Source organism: Piliocolobus tephrosceles, chromosome 1 (genome assembly GCF_002776525.5).
Source record: "Piliocolobus tephrosceles isolate RC106 chromosome 1, ASM277652v3, whole genome shotgun sequence".
NCBI classification, from domain to species: domain Eukaryota; kingdom Metazoa; phylum Chordata; class Mammalia; order Primates; family Cercopithecidae; genus Piliocolobus; species Piliocolobus tephrosceles.
The window spans coordinates 126,283,631-126,306,987 of NC_045434.1; the positions used below are offsets into that span (position 1 = coordinate 126,283,631).

General features: G+C 37.9%; 1 long non-coding RNA gene across 1 annotated transcript; it reads left to right on the plus strand.

The window, feature by feature from the left end:
- The first annotated feature begins 16,134 nt into the window (after positions 1–16,134).
- Positions 16,135–23,353, plus strand: LOC111555138. Its single transcript, XR_002735434.1, has 2 exons — positions 16,135–16,250; positions 23,170–23,353. It is a non-coding gene; the product is annotated as an uncharacterized LOC111555138 (long non-coding RNA).
- Positions 23,354–23,357: the final 4 nt, after the last annotated feature.

Sequence of the window (23,357 nt, forward strand, 5' to 3'; positions counted from 1 at the left end):
TACAGCTGACAGTTAGGTGTTTCTTTAGAATCTAATCTGAAGGTCTTTCTCATGTAATAGTTGAGTCAGGCTCATTTATAATTTTTAATGTGATGGATATATTTTGTTTCAGTTCACTTGTATTATTTTATATTTTCTAAAGTTTAGTTTGGTCAACTTTGAGAAGGAAAAAAAGAGAAGGAAGGATGGTGTGCTTTATGTGTGTAGAGTCATTCTGCTCTTTGAGGAATTTTCTATTTTTATTCTATTGGTGCATTTATAGTTTTAACTTTTTTAAAAAGTCCTCAGATTTTTAAATTTTTCGATAACATCTATTAGTTTCTTACTCTCTCTCTGTCCTCTCTTTCTTCTCATCATCTCTCTCTTTCTCCTCTACCATTCAATGACATATTATCTTTGTCCTTTGAAATAAGCATTTCACTTTTATTACCTCACTTATCAATAAAATAGTTTGATTGTCAGCTGTTGCCCATGAGGACTCGGCAAACTTAACCTACCTCCCAACTTCTTTGTCTCTTTCTTTTCTTCATTGTAGTTAGTTGTTCATGTAGGAATGACATTCCTACATTGTCATTTATATAAGATTTGTATTCTGTTCTGTTACCCTAATTTACACAGTTGTCTTTCAAATATCAGTTAGCTTCATGGTCATAAAAGAATAAAGCTGGATTCATATCTTTTACCACATGGAAAAATTAACTTAAAACACATCAAAGACCTGAGTGTGAGAACTGAAACCACGAAACTCTTAGTTAAAAACACAGGGGGAAAGTATCATGACATTGGCTTGGCAATGATTTTTTGTACATGACACCAAAAGCACAAACAAGAAAAGACAAAACAGATAAATTGGACTCCATTAAAATTAAATATTTCTGTGCACCAAAGAGAACAATCAACAGAGTGAAAAGATAACCAAGATAGCCACAGAATAGAAGAAAATATTTGCTAATCATATCTCTGATGAGAGGCTAATATCCAGAATATATAAAGAACTCCTACAACTCAACAACAGCAGAAAAAAATAAACCCAAATTTAAAATGGGCAAAGGATTTGAATAGACATTTCTTCTAAAAAGATATATAAATAACCGATACACACATGAAAAGATATTCAACATCACTAATCATTAGGGAAATGAAAATCAAAACCACAATGAGATGCCCCATGACACCCATTAAGATGGCCACTATCAAAAAAATAAAATAAAACAAACAAAACAAAAAATGACAAGTGCTAGCATAGCAAGAATGTAGAGAAATTGGAATCCCTCTGCATTTGTTGGTGGAAATGTAAAGCTCTGCAATTGTTGTGGGAAAAAAAACAGTATGGTGATTCCTAAAAAAATTAAAAATAGAACTACCATATGATCCAGCAATTCCACTTGGTATATGCTTGAGTCTTGAAGAGATACTTGTACATCCATGTTTATAGCAGCGTTATTCACAGTAGTTGAAAGGTAGAAGAAACCCAAGTGTCCATCGGTGGATAAATGGATAAGCAAAATTTTGGCATATACCTACAATGGAATATTATTCAGCCTTAAAAAGGAAAGAAATTCTAACACATATTACAACATGGATAAATCTTGAGGACATTTATGCTAAGTAAAATAACCAAGTCACAAAATGATTCCACTCATATGAGGTACCTAGAGTAGTTAAATGTGTAGCGGCTGAAAGCAGAATGGTGGTTGCTAGGGGATAGAGAAAGGGGGATGAGGAGTTATTGTTAAATATAATCAAGTTTTAGTTTTGAAAGATGAAGAGCCCAAGAGATTGGTTGCATGACTATGTAAACATACTTAACACTACTGACCTGTACACTTAAAGACGATTAAGATCATAAATTCTTTGTTATGTGTTGCTATGGTTTGACTGTGTCCCACAAAGTTCATATATTGGGAGCTTAACTCCCAGGGCAACAGCATTGAGAAGTGGAAACTTTAAGAGATGAGTAGGTCATGATGGCTCTGCCCTCATCAATAAATCACCGTTCTTATCATGGGAGTGAGTTCATGATCACAGGAGTGGGTTACAAAAGTGACTTTGGCTTCCTCTTAGAGAGAGGAACTCACAAGTGTTCTCTCTCTCTGTGATGCCTTCTACCATGTGAAGATGCAGCAAGAAGGCCCTGATGGGGTGCAGCCCCTCAGTCTTGGACTGCCCAGCTTCCAGACAGTGAACCAAGTAAATTTCTGTTCATTATCAATTATCATTATCATAACAGAATACCAGGCTGTGGTATTCTGTTATAGCAACACAAAATAGACTAAAACATGTATATTTTACCACAATTAAAAACAAACTTTAAAAAGAGAGAGAAAAAACATGTACACTAAAAGAAACTCAAAGATGTAATCAATTGCAAGATATGGCCTTTATTTGTAGCTCTATTTAAACAAATTAACTATTATTTTAATTTTTTTTTAATTTTGAGGCAATCACGGAAATACAACCACTAAATGGATATTTTATGGTATTAAAGAATTGCTATCATTTATTTTTAGGTGTGATAATAGTACTGGCATTGTGTTTTAAAAAATATTTTTGTGTAATAGAGATACATACTAAAATAGTTATGGAAGAAATGAAATGAGGGATTACTATTCACTGGAGGATGGGGAGAGAATGATGAGATATAGATGAATCAAGATTGGCCATCCAAACTGTTGAAGCTGAATAATGGGTACATGAGATTTTATTAAACTAGTCTCTTTACTTTTGTATATTTTCATTTTTCTCCTAATAAAAATTTCAGTTCCAGAAAGAAAAATAAAAAGCTTACTGCTAGTTCTTTTGCCACAGTTATACAAGCCATCACTTGATGGCAGAACTTCTCCCTTGAGTTGCTTATTCACAAAAAGATCCTGGCAACAGAATTCCTGAAATCTTCTGTGCACATGGGTGGATATAACATCCTTGACTCACACTTTCTTTCTCTGAGAATTTGAAAGGTACCACTTTTCCACCCTCTGGTGTTGAATATGGCCATGGATATGAAGATGAACTTAGCTGATTGTTTTCCCTTTCCAAGTTATTTCATCCTTTTACTGCCCAAGAATTCTTCCTTCATTTCTTAGAGTTCAATAATTTTACTAGGGTATTACTTGTTGATAGTGATCTGGGTCACTTTTCCCTGGGACACGCAGTGCCTTTTCAGTGTGTAGAGTCACATATTTTATTATCAGAAATTTTTCCCGAATCATATCTTTAAACGTTTGGGTTTTGTTTCATTGATTGTGTTTCTCATCTACAACTTCAATTGCATGTGTCTGGGATCTCCTTTTCTTTTCTTTTATGTTCATTATTTCCATCACTGTGTTTTTATCACATCTCTCTTCATGTTTCTTCCAGTTGTGTCATCATTCTGGAATTACATATTTCCTGAATTTCAGCACATGTTTCATATTTTTCATCGACTACTGACTTCTCCTCTGTGTTCTTGTGTTTCTGCTTTGGGGTCTTCCTTCAAAAGTAATTGCTCAATTATGACCATTCTTGCAGGAGTGAGATGGTATTGCATTGTAGTTTTGATTTGCATTTCCTCCATCATTAGTGATGCTGAGCATTTTTTATAATAGATGTTGGCAAGGATGCAGTGAAAAGGGAACATTTCTACACTGCCAGTGGGAATGTAAACTAGCACAAGCACCACGGAAAACAGTGTGGAGATTTCTTAAAGAACTAAAGAGTAGATCTACCATTTGATCCACCAATCCCACTACTGGGTATCTACCCAGAGGAAAATAAGTCATTCTACAAAAAAGATACTTGCACATGTATGTTTATAGCAGCACAGTTTGCAATTGCAAAAATATGGAACCAGCCCAAATGCCCCACATATATATATATATATACACACACACATACACACACACACACATATATATGCAATGTATGGCCTTTATCTGTAGCTCTATTTAAACAAATTAACTATTTTTTAAAAATAGTTTTATATATTATATGTATTTTTCTTTTATTTATTTATTAGTATATAAATATATTATATATTTATTTTATATATAGATATATATGATGGAATACTACTTAGCCATAAAAAGGAATGAATTAATGACATTCAGAGTAACCTGGATGGAACTGGAGACCAGTATTCTAAGTAAACTAACTGAGGAATGGAAAACCAAGCATTGTGTGTTCTCGCTCATAAATGGGAGCTAAGCTATGAGGATGCAAAGGCAAAAGAATGATACAATGGACTTTGGGGACTTGGGGGAAAGGGTAGGAGAGGGTTGATAAAAGACTACAAATTGGGTTCAGTGTATACTGCTCGGGTGATGGATGCACCAAAATCTCACAAGTCACCACTAAAGAACATACTAATGTAACCAAATACCATCTGTTCCCCAAAAACCTATGGAAATAAAAAATTAAAAATAAATAAATAATGATGTCTCTAAAGTCTTATAAAGCACAGCACAGAGTGGATGATCAATAAATGAATACACTTTTTAAAAAGGAATTGCTCAATTGCCTCATTTCATATGTTTTTATTTTAAATCATGGCAAATAGGACATGATTTTCATCCACTTATGAGTGTTCTCCATCTGCCAGTGATTTTGCTGCTCTTTCCCACCATTTTTCATATAGGATATTTTTATCAATGCCCTTTTTAAAAAACTTTTCACCACTGAATGAGTTACATTTTCCCAAACAATTTTCAAGAGGTCTTTTACTGGGGAGGGGCCAGGTGGCCTTTCAGGCTTCATTCCACTTCCTGTTGCCCCAGAAATAAACTGCTTCCTTCAAATACAGCTCATCTTTGGTTTCTTTGTTCAGCCTTCTCCGATATTTCTCAGAGCCAAACCACGGTAGGAACACTTTTGCATCGACCCTGCAAACCTCAATTCCAGAACACTGTGTTAACATTAGCACTTCAGGTGAGTCCTGCGCCTTCAGGATGAGTATTTTTGCTGGCATTTCCTCCAATCTGCCAACCCTGGGCTCTCTCGGTGCTGCCTCCTTCTGCTTCCTCCTTGGCAGCCACCACACAATTTCAGTGTCTCCTGGCAGCCTTTACAGATGTTGCAGAGTCTATGGTTTATATTTGCCTTTTGAGCTTTTCCTTTTCAGTTTGGTTTTTGGTTTTTCTTTTGCATAATTTCTAGGACAGGAAGGGGGAAATGCTGCCATGCATAGCCTGGTTTATATCAGAAATCTGACAACATTTTTAGGAATATACTCTTGAGAAGCTTTCTGCTTCCCATTTTATCATGGTTGACTTTAGTTTTGTTACTCTGATTTTAATGAATTTACCCTCTATAAAAATAGTTCGCTTTTTTCTCACATTATGTGTGTATAAAACTTGCTTTGTCCATTGGAGGCTTTCTTAGCAAGAGTAAAGCATCTCATCGGGGAAAGCATAAAAATAATGTAAAGGGAATGATAAGCCCAGATGCAACAGAATTCTTCCACTCAGTCAATCCTGAAACGGGGGCAGGATTATTGCAAACCAACTTATGATGCCTTACCAGCTGCTGAATTGGATCTCGCTTTAACTCTGCAAGATGATGGGATGAACTTATTTTCTTTCATGTAATGAAACCAGGATCTTTCATGGTCAGTAAGAGTACGGAAGCATCTGGATTCATTGACTGCAACAGACCTTAATAGTGCGTAATTCGCTGGGGGAAAATTGTGTGTATCATATTGTCATTTTGCATCTGTTACTCTGATTAGGATCACTGTAATACATTCAAATTCATTAATGGTGGCTACTTCGGATCCCTAAATAATTAATGGAATCATAGGTGTCTCCCTAAGCAACAACCCGATGGCACTGTGTATTAGGCAGCACTGTGAGCTCTGAATAAACAGCTCTGAGACAGCGACATCTGTTTTGTCAGGCACCTCCTCTTGCACCAGCTTTCCTTAGCTGAGCTTGGGAAAATGGGCAGAAGCAAGGGTAGAAATCAAAGGAGATAGTCAAGTAGACTCTGTGTAGTGGTTTGATGTGAAATGCAGGATGCCAGGTCCCAACTCATGCCATGAATCAGAATCCCTGGATGGTGGAACCTGGGAATCAGCCTTTTAATAGACACCCCAATGATTCTTATGTGCCCTGTAGTCTGAGAAGCTCTGGCTAGAGACCTCTCTCCCAAAGGAAAGAAAAGACAGCAAGATAGGGAAAATGTTACGTTGTGGATCCTAGCCCACTGGGGTACTATAATAGAGTGTGTGAATTTTTCTTACCCTACATGCTTAATATGGTTCCAAGGCTTGAAGGAAATAATTTCTCCTATTTCTGAAACATAAATAAAACGTCCCCACGCCCACCCAATTTTGCTGATTTCTGCATGTGCTCTGAGGATGAGCAGATGTCCCCAAGTGAAGCAAAAATGTTAATATTCTGAGACTTCTCCCAGAGTAACTTAAAGAAATAAAAAGCCAATTTATTAGACTATGATTAAAAATGCACACACAATTAACTGTGGAAGTGTGCTTGTTTCCCAATATCCTGAGGATAACAATTTTTGGCAGATTTTTCAACTTATCTGCATTTCATCGAAGTAGGAGACTATACAAATAAATGGCAGTGGCGTATCCTAGGGCACTAAAGAGGTCATGAAAATATCTATAATCCACACACATTGCAAGTGTTAATAAAGATAATGTCCTAGTCAGGAACTGTGAAGTTAATGTGTATTTGTAAATGTCTAAAGAGTAGATGGAGAGAAGAGAAAGAGAGGGCGAAAAGAAAGTAGAAAGTGAAGGTTGTAGAGGGGAGCAGGAGAAAAGATGGAAGAACTCTGATGCAGTTTACATCCCAGAAATCACTCTGCTGTGGTTGCAGAAAGCCAGCCTGGGTTGTCTTTCCTCCTGGCTGCTCCACAGAATGTCCTCCAGAAAATAGCCATAAATGAGCTCAGTAGCCTCCCACTACCACAATGAGAAAATCAAACTATTTCAGCAACATTTCAAAGTCAATGAAGGGAACCAGAGGATGAGTGCAAATTCCAGGTGTCTACGTTTGTACTCACACAGCGAAATAATGCCATGGACACAGTGGAGCTAATGTAGGGCAAGCAAGAGACATCACTTGCCAATGGAAGTGGGTATTAAAAGAGGAGCAAATTTTAGCACAATGTTATTAATAGCCACCATTTGTCAGGTCTTACTAAATGTCAGCATTTATTTATTTAAATTTAATCCTCACTGCCGTCTTTACAGATTGCACTCATTTTACTAACGAGAAAATTGCAATTGTAATAAGGATGCTCACCTAGTGAGCAGTAGAGCCAGGATATGACTCCTACATGTCTAACTCTGATGCCCATGCTTTTAACCACAATTTTACTGTGGAAGATGCTGTATCTCTTCAGTGATATAGGGTTGCCCTCCTGGTAAGATATGCAGGAGAGTCTGCATCTATGAGTCTACACTCAGTTTGGCTAAACGAGAGATGCCAAGCCATATAGGAAAACTCATCTGGCTTTGGACATATGGGCAGCACACTCTTTGGATGAGGGCTGAGACCAGAAGTCAAAAATTTCTGTTTCCATTAAACCATGAGTTACATGTAGACAATAAATATTCATTAAATACATGATTTAATTTTTCTTTTGTCTGTCTGTGTTCCCAGTGTCAAACATAATATTGCCTGGTACATAGTAAGTGCCCCAAAAATGCATGATTAATGAGTCAATAAATACACGAACTAGTGAATAAATCAATCAGTGTACAGAGAAATGAGAATTGCCACACTCATCTGTAGGAAATTATTGCACAGAGAGCAATACGCCAACCCTAGATCATCAATCTTTTCTTGCCATATGTGGGTCCCAACATTTTTTCACAAGTAAAGGGAATATGGCATTGTCATAGTTACTTGTATAACAGAATGTGTGCTAACAGCAGTAATGAACAAAGCCCAGGCCATGAGCAGTCCCAGGCTGATGACTCATACACCACCAGAGCCTTTTGTCCCCAGTCATTATTTTCCAGCATTTTCTGGCACTGCCCTTTTGCTACAAGAATCAATCTGGCCTTAATCATTTGCTCTTTGACCTGAAGCATACAGACTTACAGTGCACTTTTTAGGGCTATGAAATCTTTGTTTTGGATTTTCTATAGTTTAAAGATCAATTTTGACTAATCAGAGCTAATCAGAGATCAACAAACCCTTCCAATCTCTATCTAGGGCCTGGGCAGGTGTTAAAAACCTACGAGATTTCCAAGTCAAAATTCATTTCACAGGCAAATACAGGAAGAACCCATGTTTGGCAAATATAATTTCTAGTTGAGCAGCTTTCAATGGACAAATGCCTTAATGATGGAAAAAACAAAGGACAGAAGTTAGACCTCCTAGGTTTCCAACATGTTGGTTGTTATCACTATTAGACGTGTGACCTTAAACAAATCACTAAGCCACACTAAATCTCAGTTTGCCCAACTGAGTAATGAAGTGTTGAACTCTCTGCTAGGTCTACAAACACACACACATATCATCTTATTACAGTCTATCTTACTCTATTAGTTTGCCTTGTTTATAAACAAGCTGGTGAATTACTTGAGGATGTGTCATAAACTTTCCTTTTTTGTCTCTTCCATTGCTTCTAGAACCATTAAATACAAAAAGCTGATCAGCAGTGAACTAGATAGAAGTAAATCAAGGTTCCTTGTGTTTCCCTACCAAGGTTTTCAAGAATATGAAAACCTTCCCAAATTTATGTAACGAAAACTCTTCAGGAATCAGAACAATATGCTGCATTTCTATAGGGTTTTTCTTTTTTTGTTTTATTTCTCAGATATGTGTGATCCCTTAAATACTGTGTGTGTGCATGTATTTAAAACAATCTGTGCTTCTTTCACTCTTGGTTAAAAATTTTATTGGTTTCGTACATAAAATTCCCAAAGTAAAATTTTCACTGAAAATAGAAAATACTCAATTTCTGTTTGCACTAAATGGCTGACAATTAACACATGAGTCACGTATATTCCCTTCCTGTAACTAATGTCCTGCAAGCCGAATTCATCAATTACAGCAAGGACACAATATTCACTTTACCAAACATCCAAGTTTCTTAGATGTTGCACCTTTTTGTGTATGTGTTTGCTTTCTCATTCTCTATGTGTTCTATTCATAAATTGTGTCCAGCAAATTATGGCAAAGGTGTTTCTCTCCTCTATTGCCACATTGCAATCTATATTTAACTGCAGGGTAACAACGGAAGCCATAACTAAAAGAGCCAACTCTAGCCCTCTAAATCTGCAACTACAGCTTGGGAAAAATCTTGTATCAGGGTGTTACATGCTAGATTTAATGTGAATGTTGTAGTCTGAAATGGAAATTATTTGTACAGCTGGAATATAACATTTGCATAAGTTACAATTAAAAGGGAAAATATAATTACAAATTTTCAACTTAATTTGAATGGTTTTTAAAATGCTCATTTGGCATAGGCAACAGCTTGCAGGCAAACAGAACACACTCTCAGAGTTGCATCCCTTTGTCTGGATAGCAATAGTGAGCTCATTTTGAAGTGCTTGCTTTAACCCCTGAATCCCAACAGCAACTAGCATTGAGAACCTAAAGTACAAGGCAATGTTTGTTTTCAAAATAGGATTACAACATACACAGTGATTCATAAATATTTGCATCTTTTAATTGTTTCTAAAAATGAAGTGGCAAGTGGCATCGCACAGGAATGTTATTTCTCCCGTGGAGCGAATGAGCAGTGGAATTTTAACTAGTTTCATTCCCTTTCAGTTCTCAGATCTGAGATCGTCGGTCATATCTCCTGTACAATGTTTTCCTCATATCACAGTCTCTTTAATGGCTCCAGTTTTTGATTTTTTTCTTCTTAATTACATGTCCTTTTCTTGTAGCTACTTCATGCTGAAGGCATGTCATTCTTCTCAGAGACAGTCTTGGCTAGGTGTCCATGGACCGAGTCCATTTGTTCATTTGTTTTTAGGATTTCTTTTCTAAGAGGCAAAGGAATCCTTTTATTATCCTCAAACTCAAAAATTGAAATTTTCATAAAATACTTTGTACAGCATGTTTACTTGAAACCCTGCTTCCCCAAAGTCATGATATTTGTGATTATTATGTAACACGCATTGTGTTGCATCAATGAGTTTTGTAAAAGAGAGGAAAAAGAGAATATTATTCCATTCTGTCTTCCCCAGAAAAAAAGCATCCAAACAGACATATAAACAAAAAAATTACTGTTACTGTGAATTACACAATGAACTGTGCCTTTCTATTTTCCCAATCTTTCTTTTCACAGCTATCTCCAAATAATGAGACACCAGAAGATGCTCTTGAAAAAAAAATAAATTATAAAAACTGATCCTTTGTTCTATTTACCCTGGAATCTGAAAAGAAAACTCCATGCCAAAGAGAAAAACATAAAGTAATAATACAACCCAATTTTATCTTTGTCCTGAGAAACTACAAAGGTACTCAGTTGATCAAGAGTATTATTAAGTAGTGTGATTTTTTTAAATCACAGAAATCTTGCTTATTTTAGGAAGAACAAATACATAGCAATGAGAGGACCACCACACCACCTTCAAGAAAATGCTCCTTACAATGATTTGCTGAAACCAGTGACAAAACCACATTTCCCATGCCCTTGTGGATAATCATCTTTTGGGCAATAGACTTAGAAAAACTTCATCACTCTTAACTGGGATGTAAATGTGATACATATATATGATAAGTGCATATAAATGTAATTTATCTTGAAAGGAATTCCAAGGTTTTAGTAAATACAATGCTGGGGTCTACAGCTTCCTTCCTAGTCCATCAGCTTTCCCATTTCTTTCCTCTTTGATGTTCATAGTGGACAATTGTATCAGCCCCTAGGTTTGTATTCAAATTCATAAGCCAGTAGCAGACCTTTTCCTCAAATGATATTTCCCAAACGGTGGAGATTTGTCACTGGTGAGATCATTTTAGTTGCCCATACCCCAATTTTTTTTTTTATTATACTTTAAGTTCTAGGGTACATGTGCATAACGTGCAGGTTTGTTACATATGTATACATGTGCCATGTTGGTGTGCTGCACCCATCAACTCGTCAGCACCCATCAATTCATCATTTATATCAGGTATAACTCCCCAATGCAATCCCTCCCCCCTCCCTTCTCCCCATGACAGGCCCCATTGTGTGATGTTCCCCTTCCCGAGTCCAAGTGAGCTCATTGTTCAGTTCCCACCTATGAGTGAGAACATGCGGTGTTTGGTTTTCTCTTCTTGTGATAGTTTGCTAAGAATGATGGTTTCCAGCTGCATCCATGTCCCTACAAAGGACACAAACTCATCCTTTTTTATGGCTGCATAGTATTCCATGGTGTATATGTGCCACATTTTCTTAATCCAGTCTGTCACTGATGGACATTTGGGTTGATTCCAAGTCTTTGCTATTGTGAATAGTGCCGCAATAAACATACGTGTGCATGTGTCTTTGTAGTAGAATAATTTATAATCCTTTGGGTATATACCCAGTAGTGGGATGGCTGGGTCATATGGTACATCTAGTTCTAGATCTTTGAGGAATTGCCATACTGTTTTCCATAATGGTTGAACTAGTTTACAATCCCACCAACAGTGTAAAATTGTTCCTATTTCTCCACATCCTCTCCAACACCTGTTGTTTCCTGACTTTTTAATGATTGCCATTCTAACTGGTGTGAGATGCTATCTCATTGTGGTTTTGATTTGCATTTCTCTGATGGCGAGTGATGATGAGCATTTTTTCATGTGTCTGTTGGCTGTATGAATGTCTTCTTTTGAGAAATGTCTGTTCATATCCTTTCCCCACTTTTTGATGGGGTTGTTTGTTTTTTTCTTGTATATTTGTTTGAGTTCTTTGTAGATTCTGGAAATTAGCCCTTTGTCAGATGAGTAGATTGCAAAAATTTTCTCCCATTCTGTAGGTTGCCTGTTCACTCTGATGGTAGTTTCTTTTGCTGTGCAGAAGCTCTTTAGTTTAATTAGATCCCATTTGTCAATTTTGGCTTTTGCTGCCATTGCTTTTGGTGTTTTAGACATGAAGTCCTTGCCCATGCCTATGTCCTGAATGGTACTATCTAGATTTTCTTCTAGGGTTTTTATGGTATTAGGTCTAACATTTAAGTCTCTAATCCATCTTGAATTAATCTTCGTATAAGGAGTAAGGAAAGGATCCAGTTTCAGCTTTCTACTTATGGCTAGCCAATTTTCCCAGCACCATTTATTAAATAGGGAATCCTTTCCCCATTTCTTGTTTTTGTCAGGTTTGTCAAAGATCAGATGGTTGTAGATGTGTGGCATTATTTCTGAGGGCTCCGTTCTGTTCCATTGGTCTATATCTCTGTTTTGGTACCAGTACCATGCTGATTTGGTTACTGTAGCCTTGTAGTATAGTTTGAAGTCAGGTAGCGTGACGCCTCCGGCTTTGTCCTTTTGACTTAGGATTGTCTTGGCAATGCAGGCTCTTTTTTGGTTCCATATGAACTTTAAAGCAGTTTTTTCCAATTCGGTGAAGAAACTCATTGGTAGCTTGATGGGGATGGCATTGAATCTATAAATAACCTTGGGCAGTATGGCCATTTTCACGATATTGATTCTTCCTATCCATGAGCATGGTATGTTCTTCCATTTGTTTGTGTCCTCTTTGATTTCACTGAGCAGTGGTTTGTAGTTCTCCTTGAAGAGGTCCTTGACATCCCTTGTAAGTTGGATTCCTAGGTATTTTATTCTCTTTGAAGCAATTGTGAATGGAAGTTCATTCCTGATTTGGCTCTCTGCTTGTCTGTTACTGCTGTATAAGAATGCTTGTGATTTTTGCACATTAATTTTGTATCCTGAGACTTTGCTGAAGTTGCTTATCAGCTTAAGGAGATTTTGGGCTGAGACGATGGGGTTTTCTAAATATACAATCATGTCATCTGCAAACAGGGACAATTTGACTTCTTCTTTTCCTAACTGAATACCCTTGATTTCTTTCTCTTGCCTGATTGCCCTAGCCAGAACTTCCAACACTATGTTGAATAGGAGTGGTGAGAGAGGGCATCCCTGTCTTGTGCCAGTTTTCAAAGGGAATTTTTCCAGTTTTTGCCCATTCAGTATGATATTAGCTGTGGGTTTGTCATAAATAGCTCTTATTATTTTGAGGTACGTTCCATCAATACCGAATTTGTTGAGCGTTTTTAGCATGAAGGGCTGTTGAATTTTGTCAAAAGCCTTTTCTGCATCTATTGAGATAATCATGTGGTTCTTGTCTTTGGTTCTGTTGATATGCTGGATTACGTTGATTGATTTGCGAATGTTGAACCAGCCTTGCATCCCAGGGATGAAGCCCACTTGATCATGGTGGATAAGCTTTTTGATGTGCTGCTGAATCCGGTTTGCCAGTATTTTATTGAGGATTTTTGCATCGATGTTCATCAGGGAGATTGGTCTAAAATTCTCTTTTTTTGTTGTGTCTCTGCCAGGCTTTGGTATCAGGATGATGTTGGCCTCATAAAATGAGTTAGGGAGGATTCCCTCTTTTTCTATTGATTGGAATAGTTTCAGAAAGAATGGTACCAGCTCCTCCTTGTAGCTCTGGTGGAATTCAGCTGTGAATCCATCTGGTCCTGGGCTTTTTTTGGTTGGTAGGCTATTAATTGTTGCCTCAATTTCAGAGCCTGCTATTGGTCTATTCAGGGATTCAACTTCTTCCTGGTTTAGTCTTGGGAGAGTGTACGTGTCCAGGAAATTATCCATTTCTTCTAGATTTTCTAGTTGATTTGCGTAGAGGTGTTTATAGTATTCTCTGATGGTAGTTTGTATTTCTGTGGGGTCGGTGGTGATATCCCCTTTATCATTTTTTATTGCGTCTATTTGATTCCTCTCTCTTTTCTTCTTTATTAGCCTTGCTAGCGGTCTGTCAATTTTGTGGATCTTTTCAAAAAACCAACTCCTGGATTCATTGATTTTTTGGAGGGTTTTTTGTGTCTCTGTCTCCTTCAGTTCTGCTCTGATCTTAGTTATTTCTTGCCTTCTGCTAGCTTTTGAATGTGTTTGCTCTTGCCTCTCTAGTTCGTTTAATTCCATACCCCAATATTTAAGCTATCTGTTTTTTCAAAAATATAACACACCTGTGATTTCACCAATTTTATCAAATAGTAAGAATTTATCCAAGAATAAGGCTAAATTATTCCATTTTAAATTGATAGAAAATATTGAGAAAAAAGCGCAGATGGTATGCAGATAGAGCAAAGATCATGAAAGAGGTATGCAGATGACTAAAGTTTAGGAAACTGTCCTAGAAAAATCACTTCTCCATCAAGAGCTGCACTCTTAAGGAAAAAAAAGAAAGAAGGAAAGAAAAAAAGTACTTCTCAAAAAATTTTTGGAAGAAAATTAAAGACCCAGAAAAGAACCAAATATTTCTCGTTTTTACTTTTCCCTTTGATTCATGAAAAACATTTTTCAAAAAGACCAAAAGCACCACAGCACAAGGACTTCCCTTGCATGCAAAGAGTAGATCTGGAGAAGGCATTCTGGGGAAGATGTAGACATTTTTTGACAAGGCTCCTCCCAAGAAGCCAACTTGTCAAGGAGAGCCTCAGGCAAGTTGAGATGGCGAGGGTTGCCACTAGCAGCTCCAGCGGTCACACTAGGGTAGAACTAGAGTGATGCTGAGCACCAGGCGAGGACCGCCTACAAATGAGGGATACTCCATGGGGCTCCCACAGAGGGAAGCAACCAAAGGTGCAGGGTTTCAGGAACAACCAGCCACCCTGTCTCCCAAGCTCCCACCACTCTACATCTCGGGCTCCCTCTGTCTTCCCTTACCTTCCCTCCCTCCCTTCCTTTCTTTTCTCCTCAACTGTCTTTCACCAACTGAACTGATTATAACTGTGTAAACTCTATTTTTATTATTGAATTTCTTTCTGTAAAGTTCTTTGTTTTCTCTTTTGAGTTTTAAATATATGGGTGACTTCAAAATTTTATATTCCCAGTTCCCCAAAAAGGTTAGAATTCAGCTAAAAATGGTGATATGTTGGCTTTTACTTGTATGTGGTTGTGAGATAGATATGTTGTGTGATTTTGTGTCCACTCCCACCCCCACCATTGAAAATAGAGCAAAAATTGGAGCTGAAGAAAAAGAATCATTTTCCCTTTTTGGTGGGAAGAGTATTGCATGCAATACGTTACGAGGGTAATTTTGAATTTTCAATTCCTTGAAAAATCACAAGGAAGATTCTCGAGAAGGATGTTTCCGAGAACCATCATGTTTTGTTCTTTCTACTATCCTGAAGAAGTCACGCCATTTCCAGTGGTAACCAAGGGAAATCTAGAGTTATTCACCATTAAGACAAATAGGTCATTCTTAAAATGTTCCTTTACATCCTTTTTTATACAAGCTGCACCTCCCAGAGTGAATGTCAGAATCAATCAGTTGGGTAGAACAGAAGTTTCCACCCTCATTTCCCCAGAGCCCTACCTTTGATGGGGGGCAGGGGTACTATAGGAGAGGGAAAGGGGCGCTAGGAGGAACGATCTCCAGGCTCCACACCTCCTTCAACCACCACAGCCCCACTTTTGTCTGTTTAATAGAGCAGTCATTGAAAATTTCCTTTGAAAGAAATGGGTCTCATGTTTTAAAAATTTGTAACATAATGGGAATAAAAAAAACTAATGTGCTTGGATTAACCCTGGAAAAACAGGATATAAGTTATAAGGGTGATGAATGTTTCTTCAGACTAATTGTTTCTTTCTAATTCTTCACAAGGTTCCTGAAATTATATGCTGTTCTCCTGTGGGATCTACTAACCTTGCACCTTGTGAATCACTCTCCACTCCCCTCACATTCTAGTCCTTAAGCTGGGGTGGTCAGGGGTTAGGGGAGAAGCAGGTGAAGTGGGGAGGGCACATAAAGTAGATAGACTGGGCTGCTCTCTCCTACAGTTTTACATATACTTGCCAAATATGTAAGACCTCTGTTCTGATAAGAGTGAGATAAGCCTAAATGTTTCTTACAGACAAAGTTGACAAGATTCAAAAGTGGTTTGGGTAAAAGAGACTCAATCCCAAAGGGGCATTTGATTCCCAAAGGGAAGCAGATGTACTTCATCTGGAACATCGTGATGTTCCAGAAGAACTTCAGAAGTGTGCCGGTTGGAAGGGAGCCCTGTGAGTAAGTGAAATGAAGCGTGAATAACTGCCTAATTAGTGGACATGAAAACTGGACAGTCTCCAAAGTCATCAGAGATGACCATGCTTGCCAGACAGCCTCCTAGACTAAGAGTGAGTCCATTCGTAATCATCCCAGCTGGGAGGTGGCTGGGAGATTTGGCACAGGGCTCAGAAGACTGGCTAACCTGGATAAAGCCATTCAAGACAATCAGGCGTGACATCATCTCCATGGCTGAGGTCCTCTGGTGCAGTAGTTCTAGAACTTCTTGCTGCCACTCCAATATAACAACACTCAGGAATTACCTCCACTACTGCTGGGACAGGCAGTGGGAACAGATGTAGAGAGGGTAAACTTTATTACAAGGAATGAGGAAAATGGAATTGATTCTGATAAGGGGCATTGTCAACCACTAGCTCACATGACAGCCAAGAAGATAGAGTCCTGTCCCAATCAATATTATAAGAGGTGAGTCCACAGACCACCCACAGACCAAGGAGACATCAAGCCTTTGAACCATAGATTCAAAACCTCCATTCAACAGGAATATCAGGGAGTTCTTTGATATCTAGCTTTCACGTGCTAAAGCTAGTTGCCTCACCTTCCCACTCCTATTTTTGCCTAGAAAACAAAGTCCAAATTCCTTAGCATCAAGGCTCTTCAAAATCCAGTCCATTCTACTTTCTCAGTCTTCCCTCTTGCCATGCCTTGGCCTGTTCTCTGTCTTGCAGGGAATATAGGTTGCTCTGGCCCCTTGGTCTAGTTATGTCCATTTCTAAAGTCTCTGGTAAAAACACGTTCATCTTTCAGGATGCAGTTCAAGTTTCACTTCCTTCTCTACATAGTTCATGACTCCTTTGTGTTAAAGACACAGTTCAAGCATCTACCTTAGCACCTTACTTGAAGAAGAGTCTGGGGAGAACAGTCCTTGCTTCAGCTTCAGTTGAGACATAATTACACAATCTAGCAAGCCAGTGGTGTGCACCCAAGAATCACATGGCACTGAGAGACTTAACTGACTATGCTTATTTGCCCCAGGGTAACTGTGAAATAGGGCTTTGGAGTATGGTATCAGTTTCTTACATCTATCCCAAGCCTAGCCCCATGGACACATGTCTAGGTCCTTGTAGATGGGTGATTAATAGCATGAATCTAAAGCCAGTTGCCTGAATTCAGATCTCAGTTCTGTTGCTTACTGGTCACCTTGAGTGAGTCAGTTAACCTCTCTGGCCTCAGTGGAGATGAAAATAATATGGGGCTGTTGTGAGCATTACACAAGTTAATGTATGTAAAGCTCTCCCAACACTGCCAGGCACACAATGAGCCTCATGTAAGCATCAGGTACTACATTTAGGAAGAGAGACGATGGTAAGTAAAAGTTTATTCAATTTGGGAGCACAAGTCACACTAATTCAGAATCACTAAGTTGAGAGAAAATTCAAAGAGGGTGATCTTCCTAATTCCACCATCGATTAGAAGCAGCTTAGCTCATTGAAGTGGTGGCATCGTGGTGGGGCTAGAAACAAGGGTAGTCCCAGCAGAAGGCTTGGGCACATGACAGGGGCAGTGGTGCTCAGATAGAGGTGGCAGCAGGGGCAATGGCATCGCCAGGTGGTCTCTGTGACACCCACAGGTGGCGTCTCAAGGTGCTCAGTGAGTGAAGACTATGTAGAAGTGACACAGAAGCCTGCTGGAGGCGATGACACCCAGTGGCCATGGGACATTGTCAGCAAAGACAGTGATGAACAGCATGAGAGATCAATACTCCGGGACACCATGGGGCAGATGTCAGCCTTATTCACATGCCCATGAGAGAAATTCCCTGGGGTCGATCAGAAGTTCATGGAGGTGAAGCTTTGCCAGGTCCTCATGAATCCAGTGTGACAAATTCCTCAAATTACCCTTGGTGTGAGCTCATTCTTCCAGAAGAGGAATATTGGGAAATCGTAGAAAGCACAAGCTTTAGAGTCAGTCAAGCTTGTACTCCATTCAACTGTAAACACTTACTGAGCACCTGTTTCATGCCACAGGCTCTGCTCTAGTTGGTAGAAACACCACAGTGAGTGAGGCAAAAAGTGTCCTCTTCACAGGACGTTCCCTTACAGAGGGAGACACAGTTGAGAAACAAGTAAGCAAACACATTAATGAGACGTTTCATGTGATAAGGGCTGTGAAGACAATAAAGTAGGTAATGATGTAGGAGAGGAGTAGAGCAAACAGCTGGGTCAGTCTCTCATTCACAGTGAGGATGCAGTGGCCAGAAAAGGCAGCCCAGGGAAGATCTGAGGTGAACCCTCTGGTAGGAAAGACTTGGCAAATTGGAGGAACAAAAAGAAAAAATAGTAAATCTAAAATAAGGATCAGCAAACTCCAGTCTACAGGCCAAATCCAGCCTGCTGCCTGTGTATGTCAATAAAGTTTTATTGGAATATAGCCACGCTCATCTGCTTATTTATTATCTATGGCTGCTTTCATGCTAGAATAGCAGAGTTGAGCAGCCACAAGGGAGACTGTATGGCCTGCAGAGCCTAAAATATTTATTTGGCCCTGTGCTGAAAAGTGTGCTGATCCTGGTCTAAAGCATCGTAAACAAGCTAGAGGGAGAACAGTAGGAGATGAAGTTTAAGGGATCAGGGAAGGGTGGCAAACTGCAGGGCCTTGTAAGCCATAGGAAAGGGCTGGGATTCTGTTCTGCATGTAATGGGAAGTCACTGGAAAAGTCCAAGCGGGAAGTATGTGATCTGACTTATGTTCTTACAAGGCCACCCTGGGAGCTTAAGAAGAGTAGATTTCCAGTCTTTGGAAGATGGATCATAGAGCCAAGAGGCAACCGGAAAGTCTACCAGGTGGCTACTGCAGAGCCCAGTGAGAGACAAAGGTGCCAGGGATAGGGATGGTAGCAGTGCCAATGCAACAAGTGGTCAAGGTATATTATTTTAGGTAATATTTTAGGGGTTTAACAAGCATGAGAACCCTTACTCCACTGTGTAACCTTAGGCAAGTTATTCAAACGCTTTAAGCCCAGTTTCTTGTCCAAAAAAACCCTCGGAGCACTATTGTGTGGATTGAATTACAAAATACATCTGAGGTGCCTGTCAAAAAGTTAAGTGTTCAATAAATGTCGACTATGATTACTATGTGTTGTTGTTGTTGTTGTTGACTGATGAGGCCTGTGGAAAGATCAGGTTGCAGCATACAGCTCATTGTGTCAGTTAATGGTGCTCTTCTCTCCCTGATTAAATTTGTGAGTTCCCTGGAGACAGGGAAGCTCCGTTATTCATCTTTATATCCCCAAAAGTATGCCTGGCACATGGTAGATGTTTAATAAAAGGTTATTGATTAAACTATTATTTTTTAAGAAAGGAGGAGTATTATCTATTCTGCCATTTTTCACCAGAAGTGTTTTGTTTTCAGGATTGATATAGCACATTTCTGTGACACGGAACCATTCCGAAGATACAGAGGTAGCTGTCTCTAAGGAAAGCTGGTACCCAGCAAAGGAAAACTCAGATGCTATTCTTTGGAAAACCTCTAACCTGATAAAATATGTCAATGTTTGCAATAATGTATTGAATCTGGGCTAAAAATTCACCATGCACTAGAAATCCAATCTTATCAGATACATATCAAAAATCTCTACCACAGTGTGGATGAGAACAATGAGTCCAAAAATCATTGCTCTAATGTGTCAAGCTGTTTTCAGACTAATTTTAAAGCGGTTGGATATTCTGATCCCTTGCTCAGCCATATTGAAGGGTCCTCCATTTTGCATTATTACCTCCTTCCTTTTATTCATTCATGATTCTGCCTTTAAAACTAAAAGGATTTGGATTAAAATAGAGACTTCAGAATTGTCTGTCAACTTTCTTATTCTGTGGCATTACCACTTACCAAAAAAGACTGGAAATCTACGCTTCTTTAGAAGTTAAATTTTGTCATTATATGATAATTTCAAATGAAATTAAATATGACACAAATTTTAAAATAAAAAATGACACCTGTAAAATACATACGAACTCCTAGGTGACATTTTTATTTTTAAAAAGTGGTTAAATATCATAGTGGTCATACAATACAAAAATCAAAAAATCTTCAAAGGGCCAGAAAATAAAAAGTTACCCGCTGCATCTACCTGTTGTATTCAGAGTAACTAAATGTATCCTTAACACATACATGTTGCTATATCTGAAAGAGGAACTCTAATTACTTAAAAATTAATAAATTACCACTAGGTGAGAAATGTCTTCAAGGCAGTCAACCAAATCATAGCAGTATTACACAAACTTACCAATTTAGCTAACAAACCCTAAAAGAATGAGAAAATAAAAATAAGGAAAATACTTAAAATAACAGGACACTAAAAAAAGAGGATCCATTATTATAGTAAAGAAAAAGCTGAAATGCTTGAAACACCAGGGAGCAGCCATGAGGAAGGATTTTTTTTTTTTTTTTTTTAACACGAAGCCTGGCATCTCACAAATAACGTATGTTCTATATTATGTGGTAGTTGCTATGGTAACAACCTTTATTTTCTGAAACAGTACACAGATGTGTACAACATACTAACTTACTGGTTATAAATTACAGCTTTTCCCATAGTTCAATAACTTAAGAATTCTACGTTTTTGAAATCTCAGAAGTTCTGTTGTTATTACATTTCTTTTATGAGATAATTTTCCTTGTACTTTCAAAATGAGAGTGTTCCCAGACCAAGAGAGAGGAGCAATGAGAAAATGGGATATCTCAAAGAGTAGCAGTGGACTGAGTACTGTGGCTATAGAGTCTGTAGGAAACCCACTGAAAGAAGGAGAAAATTACTTTAATGAATTCATGAACAATAGTCACGAAAAACAAGTCGCCAGCAAAATGATGTCATAAATAAACTTATGAATTGATTTATTATTATAAGGTGCCATATTTGCAGTTTTAAAATAAATGAAGATTATTTCTTAGAAGTGTTACAAACACTAATATAATTTTACAAGGTACAATAGTGTGGTTGCATGAATTAACCCGATTTTTTGACTTCAAATGAAATGTTTTGAGTCTTGAAAAGACCCGAATCTGGGGGAAAACGTATACTACTATATTTAATAAGGGATTCGTATCCCTTTGTCAGGTTATAAAGCAAAATACAGATTTTTACTGATTGGGATATTTTTATATTCTAACCTTTATCAACAAATACTTGAAAAGTGCTTTCTGCATATAGGGAGCTGGCTGTCCATGCTTAGATGCATACTGACATGTGTAGAAACATAAGCTATAGGAAAGGTTAGTTCTATAGATGATTTTTTACTATTATAAAAATGTATATTATATTTTCCATGTGGATCTGAATATTTTCTTTAAATAGGTAGCTCACATCGTAGGTTTTTTAGAGTTATCAGAAAGAATCATCTCTGCTGCATTTATGAGGTGAGAGTCCATTACCTGGGAAACATTTGAAAAATAAGCTTGTATAGCTAGCATTTACAGTTAAAAACCACCTATCTTAAATAAGAAAAAAGATTTCTAATTATAAGAAAATTGTAAGTACCCTTACATAAAAAGTAACAAAGCATCCCTGATTTAGAAAGTCCAGTAACTGCACTGCTAATGGCTTTTCCTAACAAACATAAAACACTGGGAACTGCTATTTCAAGTCACAATACGGTTACATTCAAATTCAAAAATGTCTTATAGCAGCAATGACAATGAGAAACAATTGAATACTATGTAGATAAGACCAAACCATTTTGAAAAGCCTGCACCATTAAGTGGTTGTTAAAATTTTTGCTAATGCTTTCCACACACACTCCTTTCTATATCTTTTAGAGATATATTAAAAACAGGACCATGACTAATCCATTCAAACCCTTGCGCTATCAGAGAGAGAGAGAGAGAGAGACAGAAAGAAAGAGAGTTAAGTTATCACCTAATGGGGGCTTAGTGGCTAGAACTCAGAACCCAATAGAAAAAGAGTACTTCACTGCTAGGTGCATTTTAAAAGTATTACTTAAATTACATTTAAGTCATCAGATAATTATGAACTTTCTTCTCTTTTATATTTATATGGCATATTTATTGAATTGCACAGTATGCTTTTACAATAAAGTGCTTTTTACGTTGCCGCCTTTGTTCATCCAAAATAAAACTGACAGTTATCCTTTTATAAGCTATTCTGAGAACATTTTCTCTTCTTTGAAGCTGATTGATGCACTACTTTAAATGTTCCTGCAAATATCTTTTCAATTCAAGTTTTTGCATAATGTAATAAGAAGATAAAAGAATTCTATACTTCAACAAGAGACATTACAAAGCAAGTAGAGACATTATTAAGGGCATTAACATGCTCCTAATAGCAATAAAACCTTTTAACTGTCTGATGTAGAACATGCTCCCACCAAACCACCACATTTTATGGTAATTGGCTCCAATTTCTGAATCTTACATTGTAAAGTTACAAAGAGTTAGGTAGAACTGAAAAACAAATCTCTAATACTCATCTTGTTACTGTTCCCATTATAAGATGTTTACTTTCTACCTCTAAGGAGACCTGGTCTGCTCTGTTGTGCTGCTCTTTACTGTGCTATCATATTTTTGTATCTTGTCTCATTTTTATTTCTACTCACTGATATCAAGACACTTTTTTTCCCAAATAACTCTTTTCTAACTCCAAAACATCACAGTAACACGAATAGCATTTTCCTCAGAATTTCAGTGTAACAAATGGGTTCTCTGTGCATGCCTGTGTCACGTCTCATTCACTTTATGTGTTCTCTCATCACGGGCAGATACAACAGGGAAAAATAGTCCATGAGGACGCTTTGATTTTTCTTTACAACGCGTTACTAAATGACATGAGTAGCCTTTCCATCCTGGCCAAGAGGAAATATAATTTCAAACTAAAGTTGAGTTCAGATTCTGTTAAATTAAATAGCAAAGAAACAGTCACTCTTGGCTTTACTCCTCTTAGACAGGAAGCAGGGCAGTGGGGAACTGACATGAGCCATTCCTCAGTGATTAACCTGCAGTTTATGTTGTTTCTAGGTGACATGCCCATCATGCAGGAAGCTTCTCCGAGGCTGGCGAGAGCAACTTGTCTGCTTTGAGAAATGCAGATCTATCAGGATCCAGAATCGGACTCTGAAAAAGCTGTCATTTCATGTCTCTAAAACAGCCTTTGATTTAATGTACAAGATGTCAAGAAGTAAAGGACAGTAGAATAAAAACCAAAA